The 22,768-nt window shown below is 41.4% G+C and overlaps 1 protein-coding gene and 2 long non-coding RNA genes across 3 annotated transcripts in view; 1 reads left to right on the forward strand and 2 right to left on the reverse strand.

The window, feature by feature from the left end:
* LOC128625988 (uncharacterized) overlaps window positions 1-22,768 on the reverse strand; it is a 99,143-nt gene that overhangs the window by 31,356 nt on the left and 45,019 nt on the right. The gene's annotated exons all lie outside the window — the stretch shown is intronic.
* On the reverse strand, window positions 3,944-8,989 carry LOC119054535 (uncharacterized). Its single transcript, XR_005083531.2, has 3 exons — window positions 8,680-8,989; window positions 5,283-5,360; window positions 3,944-4,294 (listed from the first exon to the last, which is right to left on the reverse strand). It is a non-coding gene; the product is annotated as an uncharacterized LOC119054535 (long non-coding RNA).
* The window catches only part of SLC16A1 (solute carrier family 16 member 1), a 43,708-nt gene continuing 30,040 nt past the window's right edge, over window positions 9,101-22,768 (forward strand). Inside the window, exon 1 of the mRNA XM_037152431.2 lies at window positions 9,101-9,290. The gene's annotated coding sequence lies outside the window, so the exon portion shown is untranslated. The remainder of the gene's footprint in view (window positions 9,291-22,768) is intronic.

A 22,768-nucleotide genomic window follows, 5' to 3' on the forward strand; every position in this document is an offset into this window, starting at 1 on the left:
GTGTAGGAGTGTGGTTGTAGCAACTGGGAGTCCCCCTAGCAACTGCTGGAGTCCACACCTCTTATTCCACTGAACCCTGTAAGTGGGCTTGGTGGTCAGCACAGCCTGAACTGTTCCATGCTACGGCTGAGACATAGCTGAGCTGCTGCACGCATGACGTGGTCTCTCCTGGGTTGATCAAAGGAATGACTACTGAACCAGAGGGGATGCATGTGAGGGAGCTGTAAAGCTCCCAGGTTACCTTCTCTTTTCAACGGAAAAATGAGCAGACCCATCACTCAGTCTCGACCTGATGGAACATGAGATGTAGGCCATAGCTAGCCTTCCACCCTGATGCGCTGTTTGCAATTTATGGCTTTGTGCCTCTTGCTGACCTCAAGCGGTATGCAGCTTTGTCTAGAATCTGGTCTCTGCTGGCATGGCTATGGTAAGTACATGTAAGACACCAAAAAGAGGTGTGAGTACTTGGGAATGGTGTACTCAGAGCTTAGTGAGAATCACTACACTTTTGGCTTCGGGGCACTAAGAGGACCAGCTATCCTGAAGATCGGTAGCACGGAACAAAGAATTCTCTTCTGCTACAAGATTTTCCAGTTTCTTGCGTCTAGATTACAGATGGTAAGCAGTGAGAAGTATATGTGCACCTGAAGACTTAAAGAGGGCTTTCTGAAAGCAGAATAAAATCAAAGCCCTCAATGACCACAAGTTTGAAGACACCAGAGAGCAAAGAACTTGAATGTAAGTGGTTGGCTTGGGTCTGGGGCTGAAAGGCTGTCCACTGCACAGGATGAAGTGGGTCATTTCAGTCACTGTCGCTGTGGTGATGAGAAAGAACCACGGGGCTGGGCTGGAAGACCCCCACGAATAAAGTTGTAAAGAAACCCACCGGGTCTCTCCAAACAGAATCCTGCTCTGCCAAAGTGACAGTGGAAGAAGCTCCACACAGGAACTGCCAGATCCCGGTACTAAGGCCCTCGGTCTGAGATTAAACTTTTCCTTGGGGTCTTTCACAGATCACCATGGAGACCACGAGGATGCCCCAGGAGGGGGCCGCTAACCCTGTCGCCTGCTCCTTAAATGCCACAGCAGGCCAGGATGGAACAGAATAGCCAGCTGCAGTATTTGCAGCCCAGCTTCCCATCTGCCTGCCTACTTCTCACTTTCTTACCTCCAGATTTTCTGCCATTGTTGTTTTTCCCTTTTACACTGATTAAAAAGTGTTTAGTTTAATGAATCCTTTTTTCTTTTAATCACTGAATAACGTGTCATGTAGAAATGCCTGTTAGTGCTGTATGGGGGAAGCACTTCATGCAGTACATGCGAAACTTGGATGCCTCGATGGGTATGGACCTCCTTTCACCGTACTGCCCATCAATCCTTATCATCTTACACTGGGCCAATGAACTTTTCCAAGTCCTTGAAGACTTTTCAGCTTGAATCCTTGATTTAGACTGAACTTGACAGACTTACAGAACATGAATATTTACCTTCATTTCTGGGTCTCCAGGAAAGCGTGTCTGCTTGGCTCCTACTAGGCAGCTATGTGGCAACGGCTCCCAGGTCAGTGAGGAGGGCCCTCAACACTCAACTCCTGGTAAGTCCAAACAAACCCTAAAAAGGCAAAGTGCCATGTTCCGCCTATTACCATGTTCCAAGTTTCTCTGTGTTGAAGATTCTTCTTTGAATTATTAATAACATCTACCCTGGTTTCCCTAAAAATGGCAGCAGGCTAGTCTGTTCCAGCTTCATCTCTGCTGCAGTATTTGAAAACTTTACAGGTTCCCCTAAATAAGGGGTATGGCCTTATTCTATGACAGCAAACCCCCCCGAACAGTCCTATCAGAGTACAATTCAATAGGCATAGCATCTGAACTTGTGGCCTGTGCAAAAGGTAAGGAAGTGGGAGAGGGGTGTCAATCCATTAACACAGAGCTCAGAAGGGGGGCTGACAGCCCCTGGACCTCACCCAGGCATGGGTGTCACAGGTACCATGTGGTTTACACTGACAGATTCAGGGTTTTCAGAAGTCATTATAGACCGAGTTCTTCATTTAAGCCTTCCCTTGTTCTTCAGTATAGCAGTATCAAGGTCCAGTTATAACACCCAGGTCTGGCTTCCCAAGCAGGTGGATAAGCTAGTCATTATGATCTAAAAGGCTTCCTGAGTCACACCAGGCTTGAGGTGGGGCTGTTTGGGAGTTCCAACTGCTGGCTGCTACTGGGTAAAGGTCATAAGGTCCAAAGTCTCACACTGAAAGAGCTCACAACATGGAGTATAGATTCCAGAACACTCAATGAGCTGTTGAAAAAAGATGTCCCCCAGCTTGGTAGCCTAAGTTCACAACTATCCCATATTCACTTAAGCAGACATAGTCCCCTGAAGTGCACCCTTTGGTTTTAGAGGCAGCTTTCATGGCCAACAGATTTCAGAATAAATGTTTAGCTCTACCAGGGGCAGTAGGAACATAAAACAGGATTTCCCTGAGTCAAGACATTCTTCAAAGTCTATGAATTAGTATCCTATGACATGAATAATTATAAATGATAATTTCTATTCACAATATTTTGGTGAGAACTAAACAATGACCACTTCCTGATGATTCCAGGCAATACTGATAATTTGACATTGGACAAGTTACTTAACCTCTGTTACCTCTGCACCCATCTGGCATATGAGGTTTATCAGAGTGCCTGGTTTACAAAATTTTGAGTTAATATGTATTAAATGCTTAGATCAATGCCTGACACATAATAAGTACTTCCTAAATCCTAGCTATCATCAATTTATCCTTATCAGCAGTAGTACTCACCCACCCCCATCTGCCCAAAATACTAAAGAAAGGGAGGGAAAAAAGAAAGGAGCTCAGGGTTAGCCAAGGTCAAGGAGGTAGGCAGGTCTGGCAAATATGTAGGACCATGCTTAGAAGAAATATTTGCTAGAAAGATCCTACACACTGATGCAGGTTACAAAGAACATAGGCCCAAACTCTCCCTGTGTTAGCAGGCAGGAGGCAGGACTCCCGAGGAATGGACTAGGGGCGTGGCCCGGGACTGCCACAGGTGCAGAGCGCCTCAGGCAACGTGTTTAAAAACAAACTACACCTTACCCACGTGGATCATCCTATAACCTTTAATGTTTAAGCATTACTATCAGTTTATCATAAATTTTTAATCCCCCCCAAAAAACTGTGCTTTTTAATCTGAATTCATTTTAGATCTCCTTTTTTTCCATCACCACACTGTTGTCCATGTTCCTGAGTTCTTTTTTCCCTCCAGCTCCCACCACCCTGACACTGTCAGCCGGCTCTCTACCTATGAGTCTGTCTTTATTTTGCTCCTTAGTTCATTTTGTTCATTAGGTTCCACATTTCAGTGGAATCATATGGTACTTATCTTTCCCTGACTGGCTATTTCACTTAGCATAATGTTCTCCATGTCCATCCATGCTGTCGCACTGGGTAAAGTTTTCTTTTCTTTTTTACAGCCAAGTAGTATTCCATAGTGTAAATGTACCAAAGTTGTTTTATTCACTTATCTTCTGATGCACACTGTTGGTGGGAATGCAGATTGATATAGCCACTGTTGTAGCAATACAGACTTACCTCAAAAAATTTAAAAAATGGACCTGCTTTATGACCCAGCAATTCCATTTCTGGGGATTTATCGAAGAAATCCGAAACACAAACTCAAAAGAATATGTACACCCCTATGTTCATTGCAGCATTATTTATAACACCCAAGATTTGGAAGCAGCCCAAATGCCCGTCAGTAAATTCGTTTTAGATATTTAAAAACCATGTAAATATGCCACTGGGTAAATAGTACATACAGTATGAATCCTTGAAAAATACATATTTGTGCACGAAAATATTCTCAAAAACCCAAAGAAGCAGTAAAGCTAATCCTTGACCACCAAAATTATCAAACACATGAAAAGTCAGTGATTGGAAATAATCATTTTTTTACTAATTTGTTATATTGAAGAAATTTTTATTGCAACCAATTTGTTTTCTACCAAACTCTTCTGCCCCTATTATCTCCTGCTAGCAGAAACCCAGAGAAGCCAACTGATTAGAATGCCAGACTGCAGGCCAGTGAGATTAAGGGAAGAACGAAAACAGAGCAGGAAGAGGTCAGGGAGGGGCTTGGAGTGCATCACACCAACTCGGAGTGAGTCTTCCTTCAACAAGTGGCGAGTTCATCTCAGGTCCAGATCCAGCCCTTGGGAAGCGGCAGGACTACACTTGACATAGAACATGAAACTAGAGGAAGATGTTCTGAATGAGAGTTCTCTCCTTTAAAGAAAGAATGTTTTTTTTAGAATTGGCATTATCTCCTTTACCCTAGGTATTTGCCTGGCAAACTTCTTTTTCATGTGAGGGGGGACCACCCCCCCAAAAAACTGGAATTATCTTCTGGAAGGCGCCCCTTGTAATACATGTTTCCCTCACTAGATGAGTTTTCTAGGAAGACATCTGTATCAGTGTACCAGCCAGCATTATTGTGAGAGGCTGCATTTGGCTTCGGTGACTTTTTTTTTGAAGACTCTTACAATGTATTTTCCCATTTCATGGTGGGTGATTTTTTAGTGTACCTGCCCACACCACGCTGAGTATTCAATAGATTTTGACAAAAAAACTGGCATAACTCCCCACCCTCCCTATTCACCCAATGTCTCTTCTTCCCCAGATGAAAAAAGTCCTCAAAGAGAAACATTTTGCTGATGTGGAAGAGGTGAAACAAAACATGGCAGAAGCACTAAACACATCAAAACTGACAAATTCAAAACTGTTTTGAACAGTGGAAAATAGTCTCGATGGGTGTATTGCATCAAATGGAGAGTACTTTGAAGGTGAGTGAAGTTTAAACGTGTAAGAATACACAATTTTTTACAGATAAATTACTGGTTTTTTTGGTCCCCCCCCATACATGGTACAAAAGCAAATGTCATTTTCATTTCCCTTATTAAGTTATGAATTGTAAATGGGGGAGTGTTCTTAATTAAGTATTATTGTATTTTAAAAAAATCCTTTCCTGATTATTTGGTGGCATGGAGATAATAGCACCTTCTTATCTCCTACCTCCCAGAAACGATGGAGTGACTGAGAATATAAGTGAAGCAGTTGAGTTCCAGAGTAAACACTCTGTAATTTTATTATTCTCCTTTGCCACATAAAGCAATTGAGTAACGTTCACAGCTTGAATAGTAACCAGTTATGAATTTTCAAATTTTATATTTTCAGTGCTTATCCCATTACTAATTTCTGAAGCTATAACTCTTACCTTGAAATCTGCAGAAGTTTTGCTCACTGAACAAGCTTGTGAACAGTAGATCATCCATGCCTCATCCAGTCTATCAACCTTTAAAACAAAAAGTAAATCTGGGGAATTTTGTGACAAAGACAAAAGCTACTAGAGCAAGCATCATGCCTTCCCTGATTTTGAATAAAAAACCATTAATAAAATTATTTTTTTAAAGATTGCACTTGTCACAGTAAGATTCTGGCACCTGGAGATCTGGTTCTTCTGATCATGCCATTTATTAGATGTGTGGCCTTAGAAAATCTTTTAGCCTTTCTAGGCTTTAATTTCCATTTTCATAAAATGTGGGAGGGAGGTTATGCTGAATGATTTTGAACTTCCTTTCAGTTCTAAATTTCTGATTGCATGCTTAGTAGTTCATTTCTTCACTGTCTCATGGATCAATCAGACAGAAAACTTGGCAGAAAAGAAAGACTGTTACTTGTATCATTTTATCAATTTTGCTAGCTCACCCACCTTCTACTTTTTCAAATAAAAACCTTGGTGTTGCTTTTGATCCTTGCCTCTTATACACTTTATGGACAAATTATAATAATATTAATTTGTAAACATTTATAGAATGCTGTCCAAGTTTTACTAATCACTTTTGCAAGTACTACCTGATTTGATTATCACAACAGCTCAGACTGGCTGATGTTACCTTTAATTTACTTGGTAGAGAAACTGAGGCCTGGAATACTTGGGTGAATTAACTGTCCAAAGTAACGGAGATAGTAAGTTATGCGAACAAAGCCCATATTCTTTCCACAACAGTACAGTTCCTTCTAGGGGTAGATCTAGATGCTGTGGGGCCTCAGGCATGTATAATTTTGGTGAACATCTTCAAGAAAAGGAATAAAAAATTACAACAAATGCTAAGATACTACAAATGAATTGTTAGGGATCTTATTGAGGGGCCTTTAGAATTCAGTTTCATGGTTTTTCACCACTGCACTTTTATTTAGTGCTGACTATATGACAGACACTGAAGTCAATACTAACTTCTATTATCGTAACAACCCTCTTGTTTGACAAAGCAGAGAATGAGGCTCAGAGAGGTAAAATGACATGCCTGAGGACACAGAGCTAGGAAGTGCCAAGTTGGAACTGAGGAAACCTGGCTGCCAGGCCCAGATTGCAATCTACCACGCTATGCTTCTCTACGAGCCTTCTTTTAAGGTTTCCTGTGAATCACCTTATTCCCACTACATGCTATAGTTCAGGCCCTGATCAGTTCCGGTCTGAACCAGTCCTAGACTGTCTCCTTAACTCCCCGCTCCTGCCAACTATCCTAAACGCTGCCGCGCCCTAACAATCCCAAAGCACTGCTGTTCTAAGTCCCAGCCACCCCAATGACCCCAAGTGCCTTCCCCTAGGTAATTATCATTCATAAGCAGTACTTGGCCCAAGATTCTAAACTGTCTTCTGCTAACAAGTTGAACTGTACTGAAAGGTTTTTGTTTTTTTGAAAGAGACCTAGTGGGTGAGAGGAAAGCACACGGGAGCCCTCAGAACTGGGTCCCTCATACCCACACCACCACAATCTCAGGTTCCTCATTTGCAGAGCAAATACTTACAGCCACCCCCACAGGGTTGTCGGGATTAAACGTGTGTGCACAGGGGAGGACAGGGTTGGGGCACACATCAAAATGTGGCTGATTTCTGCCCAACGTGATCTCCCCAAACAACTCTGAAGCTCTTGGGAGGCAGGGGCCTGGGCTCATACATTTTGGTATTTCTCTAAAATCCTGCCCTGACTGGGTAGCACGGCTAATTTAGTTAGAGAATTGTCCCCATATGCCAAGGTTGCAGATTCGATCTTCAGCCAGGGCACATTAAAGAATTAACCAATGAATGCATAAATAAGTGGAACAACAAATCGGTTTCTCTCTCTCAAATCAACTTCACAAGAAAATCCTGGACATCAGAGACACTCCATAATTATACACTTTGGTACCTGACCTTGCTCCAGAACCTACAATGGCTCTTTTAACACAATCAGATCCTGGACTAGAGTTGCCCACTTACTAATTCTGTGACCTCTGGAAAGCTACTTAACCTCTCTGAGCCTCGGGTTACTCATTTGTAAAATGTTAATAGTAGTAGTGAGGCAGGATAGTAAGAAGCTGGGAGAATTTCTGGGCAAGTGGAATGGGGAAACTGAGACAGACAAGTGAACAAACTAGCTGAGCAGGTCGCAGCCAGACAGAAGGTCACCTCCCTGAAGATAACATCCAGGTCTCAGGTATATTTCAGCTCCAGGCCCAGAAAAGCAGCAAAATGAGGTGGGTGATAGATACCAGGACCGGCTGCAGTGACAAATGACAGTCCCCATCTCCACCCCTAGCGCTGACCAATCAGTAGAGACCATGAAACTGAAAGAGCACACACCTGGAAAACTGATGCATATTCTGCTAAAGCCCTTACCCTATACCTCCCATAAAATTCCCACCTGCAAGAGAACTAAAGCCCTCAAGACCAAGGACCCAGCACACTCCTCACTTTTCGCTTCTCCTTTTTCTTCCTCTACAGGGCACGTCTCCTAAACTCTAAGAGACCTCACAAGACTTGCAACCTGGGGGCCAAATGGGCAGCGGCAGCCCATCTGGGCTAACCCTCTGAACCTGTTTCCAAAGCCCCCTCTTTTTCGACTTCCCAGTGAGCTAAAGCAGCCCCGCCTAGGCTCTCCCCTGTAGATTCTTCTATCCTACACCCTTCCTCATTTCACTGTCCCCAGCTTTAAACTCCTATTGTGAAATCTTTCCTGCATGAAGTCAAGAACCCACATGCTACAGGCCAGGGGGAGGCAGACCCGCTGTGGGTCAGGTCCCCTTTCCGGTAGCCGTAGGACCTAACTCGTAAGGTTATGAGGATAATTCAGGGGAACTGCTAAGGGTATAACCAGCCCTTCCAAATTGTTAGCGATAATTATACTTGGTCCCAAACGTTCAGTGTCCATTAAAACTATGGCCTCGCCCTGCAATTTCATTTGCCCATCTTTTTCAGATATACACACCCTCCCCTCTTGGGACCAGTGTGGTCACCCCTAGACCCTCTCTGCTGTCCTGACTTCCGTGTTTAATAGCCATCATTCATCAAGAAAGTTCCATAAATTCTCTCGCCAAAACCACCCAAAGAGCCTATGAGGTCGGTTCCATTACTGCTGCCGGTTTAGAGAACAGGAAACAGGCCCCGAGGATTTCCATGGCTTCCCCGAGGTCAGGGAACTCCAGAGGCGACCCCACAGCCCGCGCTCTTAACCGCCGCCCCTCCACCTCTTCCCCGAAGTCCCCCCGCCCCCCGCGCCCATTCTAACCCAGCCCGGTCCCTCCACTTCCAGGCGCCTCCCCGCGCCTCCGCGCGCGCATCGCCCCCACACCTGAGTCAGGCCCTAGGGGCGCGCGGCATCCGTCCTTGGCGGCTTTCCCCTTTTTACGTCAGAAACCCGGGCTGACCGGCATTACTGTGCCGCACGCGTGCAGGTCTCCACGAACTCCTCGGACGATGGAGGGGCGACTACCTCCGCGGAGAGGAGGGTCTCCGGCCCCGCCATTGGGCTGGGGACCGGAGCACGGGTCTCGCCGAGCTGCAGGTCACGTGGCGGAGAGGGGGCGCCGCGCGCGCGAGCGAGAGCGCGCCCCGGAGCGCGCGCCTGCGCCCGAAACCCTGTGGAGGCGCGAGTGGCAGTTGGAGTGTTAAGTATGGAGGTGGGGGAGGAGGGGGGGGCGGCGGCTGGGAAGGCTGACTCCGCCCCCTTTGCGCATGCTCCGGCCCCCCCTTAACCCCGCAGGTTATAAAGCCTCCTCGCCGGCGGGGCCCGACAAAGTGCTGGCGAGCGGCGAGGTGACTAGTCAGCCTCCTGGGTGCTGGAGGGAGTCAAGGAGGCAGCGGGCGAAGGACGCGACCTGGGCCCTGGGCCTCGCGGAGCTCGGGCTGCGCCGCCTCTTCGCCTCGTCACGCACACGCTTGACGCCGGAGCCGCGCATAACGGTTAGTTGGGTAATCGCCCGTGGCGCTGGGTGCGGACCCCGGGGTGCCTTGGCTGCCTCGGCTTCTGGGAGGGAGCCTCGGGTAAGCTGGGACTTGGTCTCCGGGGAAGGGAGGTGGCCCGGCAGGGGGCAAGTGGCCAAGAGCAGCCTCGTGGTCCAGGAGCGCCGCGTTGGGCAAGGAGACCTTGAGGCGCTGGGGACAGCGCCTCTCCTAGACGGGCTGCGGCCCCCGCGGTCAGGTGCCAGTCACCGGCCTGGCCGAGAAGTTGGGTCCTGGTACCGGTGACCTTGGGGAAGTCGTTTCCTCACTAGTCTTCCGAAGGCTCCTTAAGAGATGCTTTTGATCTGAAAAAGGGACAACGTGGGGGTGACTCACGTGGTTCCTCCAGACTCTCTTGGCCGCATTCTGCTCCGAGGAAAGGGACTCGCTCGGGCGCGAGTTATTTTGGACTCGTGGCACGCCCGTCCCAACCTCCTCGGCCAGCCAATCCTTGTCCCACCTGGTAACCGGCGATAGTGGTTTGGAAATCTGCAGTCCCCGCAGCCAGGGCGTGACTGCAGGGTTCGAGTGGACTTTGCCAAGAAGACAGTGCTGACGGGGGCTCTTTGTCATTCAACCTGTGGCTGCAGCACGTCAGCCGCGGCGCTCGTGGTCTTTGGGGCGACCCTGTTGAGGAATCTGAAGGATAGCGTTAGATACGTGCTTTTTGTTCCAAGTACATCCTCCTCTTCCACGTGCATTTTCACGTTTCATTTCTTTGTCTTGACTTATTTGGTGCGACAAGCACTTGCTAAAACTAGTTTGTAATGTATCTTAACAAACTCATACTACTTTAGCCGAGTTTCTAGGGTCTGCTTATAAACTAGGCGTCTACTGTAAAATATTTCCAAGCCACTTTATCACAACTAATTTTGAAAAAATTTTCAAACAGCATGGATTGGGAATAAAATGTACACGTCAATGCCCTGATAAAATAAACGTGAGATTAGTAACTGCTGGAATGTTGTGATAGGAATTATGTGAGGACTTGGGAAGAGTGCGAGTAGGAATTAGCCATTAAGAATTTTGTTGTCAGCTCTCAGCCTCGTGAGGTGAAGCTGTCTGTGTATGTTAAGTTTTTTAGTTAAGCATTCAATAGTACCCATAAGTCCAAGGCTTCCACCCTGAGGCAGAGTGCCTTCAAACTGCCAGGGAAATGATAAAGAACTCAAGACTTCTAGCCCTTAAAACAGGTAGTGGGTATTAAACAGAAGTTGAGCATACCTTAGTAATTGAGGGTTTAGCTAGATGCTGTTCTTTCATGGGACTGCAGTGACCCTTGTTAAATATGCAAGTTACTGTTCTGGGGAGCATTTTGTGAGATTTTTATAGCTGAATAGGTTTAAAGGTTTAGTTAGTTGTAAGCTTACCATAATAGGCTATAACATGCCTAAACAGATTAAAAAGGAAAAAAGATCATAACCACCATAGGATGAAACCAACAGATTGGTATTTCAATTATTTACATATCTTTTAGCCTTTTAAATATTCATGCATATAATATTAACTCTGGAAAAGATCTTAATGCACAGGGAGTTTCCCTTATTTTACAGAATAAGAAACTGAGGTTGGAGAGGGCGTGATTTATTATCCTAGTTTTTGTTAATGATTGGGTGGGAATTACGTGTTCTGACTCCCATTGGAAAATCAGATTGGCACGCCATAAAAAGGGGTGTAAATGATTTTTGATATCTGAAAATTGATATTTTGAGTAATAACTTTTCTCAGCTTAAATCCTTCTTTCCCATTGTGTTTTCAATCCATAATTTGCATTCCCACGCAGGATTTAGGTGGTATGTAAATGCCTGCGTGGCCATTCTGGTTTTGTTTCAGAGGAGAAATAGGAAGGTGGGACTTGGATATGAGAAAAAACAGACCAGAGATTTGTGAATTTTTAGGTATTTAGCAATTTGTTAACGGCTTACCAGGCACCATGAGAGACTTCGGATATAATATTTCCTTTCAAAGCTTTATTCTCATTCTAAAAGTTTTTAAACCATATTTTGAAATATATATTTCTTCCCTTTTTAGTAAATACTTGTACACATAGTAATTGTTTAATAAATATCCCTTGAGTAAATCTGCATGTCATTATTATGCCACCTTTGATCCTCATGTCAAATAAAGAACTAAGTTGTTTTCCTGTTTAGTAAGGGACAAACTGCAAATGTGTATTAAAATTGAGTATTGTTTGTCTAGCACAGCGATTTTCAACAAGTTAAAAAAAATTTTTTAAACACGCAATACCTGACTCTTTAGTCAGGGGCACTAACTTCTTTTACCTTAGACGCCAAGTTAAACAGTGATAACAGCCGAAACAATAGCTATCCTGTGTAAATGAATCAAAATTACACCTATGTTTTGGTCATATCGTCAAAAAAAATAAATTTTTTGGTGTGCCATAGAGTTTTACTAATTAGTTTATTTGTGCCATGAGTTGAGAGAGTTGAAAATTGCTGGTCTAGTATTAAAACATTATCCACCATTCACAAATGTTTACATATTTTAGAATACATTCATAGACACTAAAGATGTATTTTTAAAAATTCAGCATTACTACCTTGAAATATACTCCAGTTAAACTCACACAGCCCTTTTCACTGCTGACAATGTATATAAATCTTGACCATGTTGTTGTTGAGATAATTGTCAGCGCCTTTATTAGAAATATGGGTTTCAAATGGGAGGGAGGTGGGGAGCACTGGGGGGTGGACTGGGATGGACGTAAAAGACAGAAAACTGTACTTGAACAACAATTAAATAAATCAATTAAAAAAAGAAATATGGGTTTTAAATGAGTGCTTTATTTTTTTGGAAAACACTGTAATTGTTCAACCACTCGTATTTCATCTCCTTCATTAAGCAGTTTTCTAGGTGATAGAGGAAATACAAACATGATACACCAAAGTAGACTGATAATGAGGATGTGTATTTCTAATAACAGCAAGTATTTCAAACCTGAGGTTCATCGACCTCTTTAGAGTTCCCTAGTTTAGCATAATAAAAGCTTACATAAAAGGTTGGGAAGCTGTTGAAGACCAGATCTGAAGCAATTTCAAGCATATTTGCTGATGCACCCAAAAGAGGGCAAGAAGATCCCACAGGTCAGTGAAGATGCCCATTGTTTTATTTAACTTGCGGCACTTAAATAGATCTCCTTTGGAAATAGTGATTGTAAGTTATACAAGCATACACTTTCTTAATACAAAGGGAAAATTATTCTGCCTGAGCTTGTGGTAATCATTGTATTCTCCGTTTTGCATTTTGTTCCCTCTCATTTGTGAGATCAGAATCTATAATGATTTAGTACACAAGAGTCAGTGGCCAAAGGATTTACATAATGTGTGACATCATGGTTACATGTGCTGTGACATGATTTGCATGCTGTGTTGCATCATAGGATCTGGCTAACTTGACACTTACATCAGAAGTGCAGGAGTTAGGAGTGGGAGTCCGTGGGCAATTGGGTGCCACGGATTCCTTTGGCAGTTTGGTAAAACCTGTGGAGCCCTTGTCAGAATAATGTTTTTAAATGCGTAAGATAAAATACAGTGGTATAACTGTCAAAATATTTTCTTTGGATATAATGTGCTTTTAAAAAAATTAGATAAGATCTTGTAATAACCATAGTAATTTTGAAATAGTGATAATTTTTAGCAATTTCAAGATCACTGTAAGCGCTGTGTCAGGATACGAAAATGTGTTCACAGGTACTCCTGATGCTACTATAGTTTGTTGTCTACATTCACAGTTGAAATAAATTCTAAACTGTACTTAGAGAGTGACTGACTGAAAGATGTCATTTTTTTACCCCAACCAAGGTCACAGACTACTTGAATTCCATTCACCATAGAGAATCAATTTGCAGATCCCAGGTTAAAAACCCCTGATAGGGGAACAGAAGAAAAAGTTAATAAAATAAAAATTTAACCTTGGGTATCAAAACCCAATAAGGCAACTTATAAAAAACACTGTTACTATCCAGCCCTGGCTGGTATAGCTCAGTGGATTGAGCACGGGGCCTGTGAACCAAAAGATCGTGGTTCGATTCCCTGTCAGGGCACATGCCTGGGTTTGCAGGCCAGTTCCCAGCAAGGGATGCACCAGAAGCAACCATACATTGATATTTCTCTCCTTCCTTTCCCTTCTAAAAAGATAAATAAATAAAAAATTTTTAAAAATGATGTTTCTAAAAAAAAAAAAAAACCCCACACTGTTACTATCCAAAGTAGTTTAAAACACCAGAGCATGATCACCTGGCTTTTATTATTCATTCAGTAATCAGAATCACAGGGGAGAAATTTTTCAGCCAGTGATCAAATATGCAGCTTGTAATGCCTGTATATTTTGAGGAATTTCTCCTTTATACAGGAGATTCAACAAAATTATGAGTAGCAAGAGGGCAGTGGGGACAACCCACAGAGCTGGGTACTGCCGCAGAAACAACGGTCAGGGCTGCTTAAGGCAAAGATAAAATCTACTAAAATAGTTACATGCTTGGGGCTTGACCATGACCTGCCCAATTAGGAATTTACGATCACATTACCCTGTGAGGTTACTTAGAAGCCTTTTTTCATCCACAACTCCAGGGCTCAAAATTTATCATCTAAGCTAGTCTACCTGTTGTATAGACCCATTATGAGGTGAATCCTACCACCAAAAAGGAAAAGAGGGAAAAAATGCAGTGGAAAAAAGCATGGAAAAAAGTTTTAATTCACCCGGGAAAATTAAAGGAAAAATAAACATACACAACCTAAAAAGGTAACTGGGAGCCATTAATTGTGCAATAGCAGACTTAAATCAGTCCAAACAAATACTAAATGTGGTAGGCACTGGAAAGCCTTGAGAAGTTTTTGATAGAGAAAGGACACAGTCAGAACTAGCAGCATATACAGTACAGATTGGAGAAAGGAGCTAGCAGTCTTAAAAGGTAAAAGCCCCCAGACCAACTGTGGCAGCAGCCTAAACTGAGTAGCAGTAATAAGAATGAAAAGGGGGGAGGAATGGACATAAGAGATTACAAAGGGGAGATAGGTTTGGCACTTAATTGCATTTGGTAGGGCAGAGGACCCATTGGAGAAGTATCGTGAGGGCTCAGGTTTTAAGCCTGGCTGTTTGGAAGAATGGTAGACAGAAGACAAGGCTAGGGTGTAGAGGAAAAGGGGAAGTTAAGAACAGGCAGAGATAATGAGCTTTAAAAAGCAATTTAGTAAATTTGAAATGCCTAAGAGATAACTGGAAAAGGAGATCATTTATGAAGAGTAGTCAATCTCTGTCTTGAAGGAATGTAAAATCTGTAATATGATTATAGCTAGAGATTTAGATTTGGTAGTGATTCTACCAGGAATACTCCCAAAACTATGGAAACAGATAAGCTCCTTAAGAAAAAAACACTACAGATAGCCAACAGACAGAGAAATGCAAATTAAAACTACAATGAGATAGCTCACCAGATTTAATGGCTATCACCAATAAATCAACTAACGACCCTGCCTTATGTGGCTCAGTGGATTGAGCCCAGCCTGCAAGCCAAAGGATCCCCAGTTAGATTCCCATCAGGGCACATGCCTGGGTTGTAGGCCAGGTCCCCAGTAGGGGGAGCACAAGAGGCAACCACACACTGATGTTTCTCTCCCTCTTTTTCTCCCTCCCTTCCCCTCTGTCTAAAAATAAATAAATGAAATCTTTTTTTTTTAAGTCATGTTTAAAAAAACCGAATGAATAAATAAATCAACAAACAACAAATGCTGGTGAAGATATGGAGAAATGGCAGCCCTTCTGCACTGTTGTGGGAATGCAGATTTGTGCAGCTACTGTGGAAAGCAGTATGGAGATACTGCCTCAAAAAATTAAAAATGTAACTGCTTATGACCTGGTGATTATACTTGGGGGAATTTATCTGAAGAAACCCAAAATGCTAATTCAAAAGAATATAAGCACCCCTGTGTTCATTGCAGTGCTATTTACTATCACCAAGATTGGAAGCAGCCCAAGTGCCCATCAGTAGATGAGTGGATAAAACAACTAAGGGCCATTTAAACAATGGAATCTAATCAGCCACAAAAAGGGGGGAAACTTCTACCCTTTGTGATAGATAGCATGGGTGGACCTGGCAAATATTATGTTAAGTGAAATAAACCATTCAGAGAAAGACAAATACCATGTGATTTCATTCACATGTGGGGTCTAATGAACAAACTGAACTAACAAGCAAAACACAGAAAGCGAGCTGACAGCTCTGAGGGTGGGAGGGGAGGAGGTTGGTTAGTGGAGGAACAGCGAAAAGGAAAAAGGACTCATGGACAACAGTGTGGTGATCGCAGGGTGGGGGTTAAGGAGAGGAAAAAACAGTAAAAAATAAAATTTAACTGTAATAGAATAATCAGTAAAATATAGTTGAAAAAGTAAGTAAAAATTTTTTTAAAAAAGAAAAAACAGAAAAGACCAAAAGAAATCCTATCAAAGAACAGAAATTCTAAATATTCCACATAATGAAAGCCATTTGAAATGTTAATATCATTATAAAAACATTTTAACAAAATACTGGCTTTTAAAGAGGAAGTACCTTGAAACTTTTAAATACATCTTCCCAAAAGCACGGTGTCTTAATCATTTGCATTAAAACACACAAACTTGAACTTGCCCTTCCTATTCCACAGAGAAAGGCGGGCCTTTACATTAAAAGACATACCAACCAAATGTAATCTGTGACTTTGCTTGTACCCCAAATCAAACATGATTTAAAACAATTTAGGAAAATTTGAACGCTGTCTGTTTATTTGGAGATGTTAATTTTTAAAGGTGGGATAATGGTGTCGTGGTTACAATTTTTTTTAAAGAGTCATGTCTTTTAGAGATACAGTCGTACCTCGGTACTCGTCCATAGTTTGCTCTGGAACTCATGATGGGTGCTGGAACCAAGGAGAACTGAGGGATGGAACATTGTCTCTTTTGTGGGGGGGGGGGATGTAGGGTGGGTGCTGGTGTCACGACTCATATAAGTTCTAGCAAATACGATGAGTCCTGAGCAAGCACTGAGTTCTGAAACATTTTTTTTCCTTGTCAAAATGTGACAAGTACAGAGTTTGACAAGTTCTGGAGCCAACGAGTACCAGGTATGACTGAAGTAGGTAGGGGTATAGTTGGAACAGTAGTAGCTCTCGGTTGTGCTCTAAATTTGCCATTATAAATTGTTTAGGGCGTGGGAGGGACAGAATTTGGAATAATGCCAACAATAAAAATAAAGAACTGTTTAGAAGGAAAAAATAAGAAAAAAACATTACTATCAATATAACATCAAAAAAACATAGGTCAGGAATGGTTTTGAGTTTTGTTTCCAAACCTTACAAGCTGAGCAGCCCTGGGCAAGTCACATAACATCTTAATGTCCCCATTTGGTTAAATGGAGACAAATACCACCTGTTAAACTCATAAACCCCTTCCTATTTGCTCAAACTAGAAGCCTGGGAGGTTTCTTTATTTTTATTTGTTGACTTTCGAGAGAGATTTGTTGTTCTGCTTATTTATGCATTCATTGGCTGGTTCTTGTATGTCCCCTGACTGGGATCGAATCCATAACCTTGACGAATTGGGATGTCACTCTAATCAACTGAGCTACCTGGCCGGCAGTGGAAGATTCTTTAACTCCTGGCTTCCCCCCATCTTCTGCATCTGGTCCATCATCAAATCCTGTCTGTTCCCCTCTGTCTTCCATCATCCCATTACTGTCCATCTTGTCTGTCACTGTAGTTACACAACACTTCAATAGCTTCCCTCCAACTGGTCCTTCACATTGTATAGAGTGATGCTCCAAAAATGCAAAATAGGAGCATGCTAATCCATCCCCACTTAAAATCCACCAACTGCTTTGGATTAGCTTCAGGACTAGAGTGCCTCCTTAAATTTTTTTTTCCTAGTCCCCTCCCTAATTCCTGTAGGTAACTTTAAGGCTTTCCACTATCAGATAGTACCTACTTCTCCAACTTCTGCCTCTCCCTCATTTAGGTTTGGTAACATTCAAATTTTCCAATGTACCCTGTACTCTGTAGCTTCAGTACTCATGTCTGGAATGCATTTTCCAACCATCACTCCATGGCCTGGCTAGCTCCTATATGAATCCTTCAAGTCTCGGTCTAAATAGAATTTCCTCTGAAAGGCCTACTCACACTGCTTGTATCCACACTAAGTTGCGTCTTTCACACCTACACAACACAGTATTTTTCCCCATAGGAACCTGTACTTTCTCTGTCATAACAGTCAGTACTTTCTTGCAGAGTACTTGTTGTAATTATGTTTATATAATGTATATTACTGTGTTGTCTCTAGTCCTTAAAACTTATTTTTTATGTGAAACTAAGTATAGAGTTAAATTTTTTCTATGAGCCAGTAGTTCAGCTCAGGTTTGTGCAAGAAAATAAAAGACTTTCTTTGCTGTTTCATCTTTTAATGAATTGTAATCTACTTATTCTTCCCATTAGGCTTCAGAATACTCAAAGTGAAGTAGATTCTACTAGAAATACCTCCTGTTATATTCAAATACTCATTTACATTCAAAGAAATATAAACAACACAATCCTGACAACACATTTACTTATAACTTTAATCTGGCCACTATGTTTCTTCTTCAAACTCTGTAACAAAGTAGGTCATGCATTCACAGATCGAAAAGGCCAACTTAGATCTCAATATGCGGGCTATGTTTTTGGGTTGCTATAGAAAACAGCATAGATACAGGTATTCCAGAATATAACCTGGAATTGTGTCAAGCAGAACCTGCCATCAAAGGACAAATCCTCCAACTTCTAGACAAGAATAGATAATGAATCTGCTACTATAAGACTGTGATTTTTACCTTAGGGGGTGTGTTTAGTAGCTATTGGGCTTCATTTTTTTTTCCTTTTTGAAGTCTTAGTTTATTAGGAGCAACGTTAACCTGGAGACTTAACATTTTTCATGCTGTTTCCCCTTAAAAGATGTTTATTTACTTTGATATTTGGAGCCATAACCCTAGTAATAAAAGATGTGAAGTTGGGTCTCATCATTGTACTCTGTTCTCATGTTTTGCGAATTGTCAGCTGAAGTAAAAATAGGCTAGTTTCTTGAAATCTCTTTATAATAAACATTTAATAGGTATTTCATTATTTTTAATGAAATCTTAAGCTTTAAGTTGAATTACTAAAGGGAGAAATATTTTCATTGGAGTTTTGTTCGATTATGCTTATACTCAGCAAATTAGACTTAAAAAGTAAGAAGTTTTTCTTTTTCTTATTTTGAAAACCCACTTTCAATTTAAAATGCATGTTAATATATACCCTAGTATTTATTCTGTAGTGTACAAGAAGATTACTTACTTTTGAAAGAAATTATACTAGTTCGGAAGAAGAAATTAATGAAATATTAAAACTAACTCTCAACAGGAAAACCAGAACATATTACTGGGACCATACTTCTTTCTCATACCCCCTTCTTACTTATAAAATCATATGTATAAAATCATGCATAGATGCCAGAAATCATTGTTTTAGAAGAAGAATTAAAAGTGTTTTTTACAGATTCAGATTATTGAACATGACATTGGCTGAAACAGAAGAGATAAGTAAATATATACATGCATATGTACACACATGTACATATACATGCATATTCACTACCTCAAGTTTGCATACTAGTTTGATCATTTGCAAATATGATCAGCTTCATCATTTCTCTATACTACTTATGAAACTTTAATCTTCATCCCTAAAACAACTACAAGAAAATTGGGGTTGACATTTGTGAAATCAGGGCCACAATAGCAGTATCATAGGGCTATTGCCAGAGTATTAAACAGAGTCAGTGTAAATTCATTGGAATTGTGCATCAAATACAAGCCCAGTCCAAGAGAAATATAAACAAAAAGTGATTCTTACTCAACTATTAAGTCTTGTTGGACATTTCATATTTTTTAATGGAGTTTAGTTGAAGTTGTGAATAGCCATTATTTCCTACGTGTGTCATTCATTGCAATACCTTGCCTGGCTTTGTTCATGGAACAACAGAAGCGGCTCTAACTGATGCTGTGTTGATACACGCATGTAAGAGGTGATGTACCAACTGCCAGGAAGCCCTATAGGAAAACTTAAACACATTTCACTACCAAGCAGGGAGTATTGCTGATGAATGTCATTTGCTGGTGGTACTAAATTTCATTCTCTGGAAATCTTTCTCATTGTTGGGTCTTTATGCCTGCACATCTCCAGTTAGTGGCAGTTTTAAAAAGATTTTATTTATTTATTTTTAGGCAAAAGGGAAGAAAGGGAGGGAAACATCAATGTGTGGTTGTCTCTCACACAGCCCCCACCAGGGACCTGGCCTGCAACCCAGGCATGTGCCCTCACTAGGAATCAAACCAGTGACCCCTTTGGTTGCAGGCTGGCGCTTAATCCACTGAACCACACCAGGGCTTTTAGTGGCAAATTTGTGTTTCTGCCTTTTCAAAAAAATTTCAGTCCTGAAGTTTTGCTCACTCAAGCAAAAGTAGCTGACTAATATCTAGCAAAGATCCTGTACAGAAAGCTTTCACAAGGTAGAAAAGGGTTACACTTGAACAGTCTGTACAGAAGACTGCAGTGGACGGAGGTGGCAGAAAGGCTGGGAACTAAAGGGCATTGGTTGTTCATTTCTCGATCTCTGATACCCGTCTGCCTTATTTGAGGCTGGTGAAAGGGCCCTGAGATCTAACAAACACCCTTCATTTCATCACCTATCCTTTAACACATGATACATTGACTTGAAGCAGTGCAGCCCTTTTCTAGATCACAGGAGAAGGAAGACAGTCACAAATGTTAGGTTTCATCTGTTTCATGGTGCTCAGGGCTCCGGACAAGTATATATTTGTGAACTTTCTTGTTGAGAAAAACTTTCAATAAATTCCTGGTTTGGGCAGAAAATACTCTCTTAGCAATATATATGGTATTTAAGACTAGAAGAAAATGTCAGGTGGACTACATGGAACCCTTTTTTTCTTTTTTTTTTACCTTCACCCAAGGATAATTTTTTATTGCATTTATGTATGTATGTATGTATGTATGTATGTATGTATGTATTTATTTATTGAGAGGGGAAGGGAGAGAGAAAGAGAGGGAGAGAAACATCGATGTGAGAAGAAACGCAAAGCAGTTGCCTCTTGTATGCACCCCAACCGGGGACCAAACCTACAACCCAGGCCTTTGCCCTGACCTGGAATCAAACCCTCAACCTTTTGGTGTGTGGGACAGTGCTACAACCAACTGAACAACCTGGCCAGGGATACAAGGAACTATTGAAAGGACAGGACTTATTATTTATTTTGTTCTATAATAGTTCTTTTAACTAAGAATAGCAAAATGTTACATCCTTGATCAAAGTTATTTTAATAAGTGAGGTTATACAAATATGCACAGTTTTTATCAAACTATAAAATGCATATATATGTAATTCAAATAGACTTAAGATTTAGTCCAGTCTGCACCATCTCCTGCCACCCTTTCCTGTATTTATATGCATCAGCCTTTTTGACAGCTAAGTCAGCCATGTTATACATTCAGTCACTTTTGTGATCAAATAGAGTTAATGGTTAAAGCTTCTTGAAGTTTTAAATCTAGTTCTGACATTATGGAATAAGGCATTATTAACTTGATGAGGCAAGTCTTAGTGACTAAAAGTTGTTACTGCTTTAACTAACTGAGAGGAATCATAGCTGGCAGCTAAGCTCAAAGCCTAATCACGTCCAGCACGTATTAGCTGATTGAGTCAGAGCTTGACATGTTAAGTAGTAGCTCTACCGTCTGTGTGTGGGTGTCTCTCTCTGTGTAAACATTCTGAATCGAATTAATCTTTTTAGTGGTTCTTTGATTGGAAAATTTCAAGTGCCTTTCTCTTTATTCATACTTCAATGAAGGAAAAACTCATAAAATTAATGCCTGGAGCACTTCTGTTGCATGTGTTTAGAGTCCAGACTTTTCTGCAGCAGAATCAAGCTGTTGGCTTTTCAGTATGTTCAATCCAGAGAAATTTTTAGGAAGTTCGAACTTACATTGTTATCCAACTGAATTAAGGTAAGTGAAATGTCCTAGGACAGAGATCTTTAAACTGGGTCATATTTTGAAGGGAATTCTCTAGATTGTCAGATTCATAAGTACCCTTAACTAAAAATCATATCTCCTAAAAATGGATGCCCAGGTTTTCTGCTTTTCCTGTTCCCCTTTGCTTTATCCGAAAGCCCTTACCTCCACTACAAAATAAAGTTACAGCTCTCATTTATCCTAATTCTTATTGTGGTTCAGTGCCCCAATCTAAAAAATTCTCTGCTCTGCCCCTCCTCCCACAAAGAAGGGAATGTTTCAAAGTGTGGGAGTCCCAGAGGGAGAAAGCTCCATGACAGAAATCCAGCGAAGGGTGAGGTCAGAAGTATTGGGCAAAGCAGTACCTTATTTCATTTGGACAACAGTCTCTTTCCTTTTCTATTTGCTAAGTTAGAATTAGATTTAGAAAATAGATAGTTAATCATAGGGATGTATATCAACACATTTATATCAATGAAAATGAGGTACAGCACCCTGGCTGATGTGGCTCAATGGATTTAATGCCAGACTGCAAACCAAAAGGTCACCACTTCAACCCCCAGTCAGGCAGGGCATGTGCCTGGTTTGCAGGCCAGCTCCCCCAGTTGCAAGAGGTAACTGATTGATGTGTCTCTTGCACTTTGATGTTTCTCTCCCTTCATTCCTTTACGTCTAAAAAAAAAAAAGTAAATAAAATCTCTCTCTGATAGTACATTTTTAAAATTTTTTTGTAAAGGAAAGAAAATGAGGGAAATCAGCTTGCTTAATTGTTTTAAAAATGGACTGGCCAATTAGATTATATGGTATTTTCCATAAAATTGGCTAAATCTTTATTTATTTTATTTTTTTTTAAAGATTTTATTTATCTTTAGAGGGGAAGGAGAGAGGGAGAGAAACATCAATATATGGTTGCCTTTCGTGTGTCCCCTGCTGGGAACTGGCCTATAGGGAACTGGCCTGCAACCTAGGCATGTGCCCTGACTGGGAATTGAACCGCGATCGTGTGGTTCACAGGCCTGCGCTCAATCCACTGAGCTACACCAGCCAGGGCTTAAATCTTTATTTTTTAAATTTTATTTATTGGTTTTTAGAGAGAGTCATCAATTTGCTTGTCCCACTTATTATTATGTATTAATTGGTTGCTGCTTGTATGTGCGCTGGCTGGAGATCAAACCTGCAACCTTGGCATTTTGGATGACACTCTAACCAACTGAGCTACCTGGCCAGGGCTGGGCTAAATCTTTATGGCAAAAGCTTTGATAAATACATTTAAAGTACATAGACTGTAATATAAAATATGCCAGAAATTATATATGTTGTAACTATTAGGCTTAATATCAAGATGTACTTCAGTAGGTA

Source organism: Artibeus jamaicensis, unplaced genomic scaffold (genome assembly GCF_021234435.1).
Source record: "Artibeus jamaicensis isolate MK-2021 breed Jamaican fruit bat unplaced genomic scaffold, CSHL_Jam_final scaffold_1689, whole genome shotgun sequence".
In the NCBI taxonomy this organism is placed as follows: domain Eukaryota; kingdom Metazoa; phylum Chordata; class Mammalia; order Chiroptera; family Phyllostomidae; genus Artibeus; species Artibeus jamaicensis.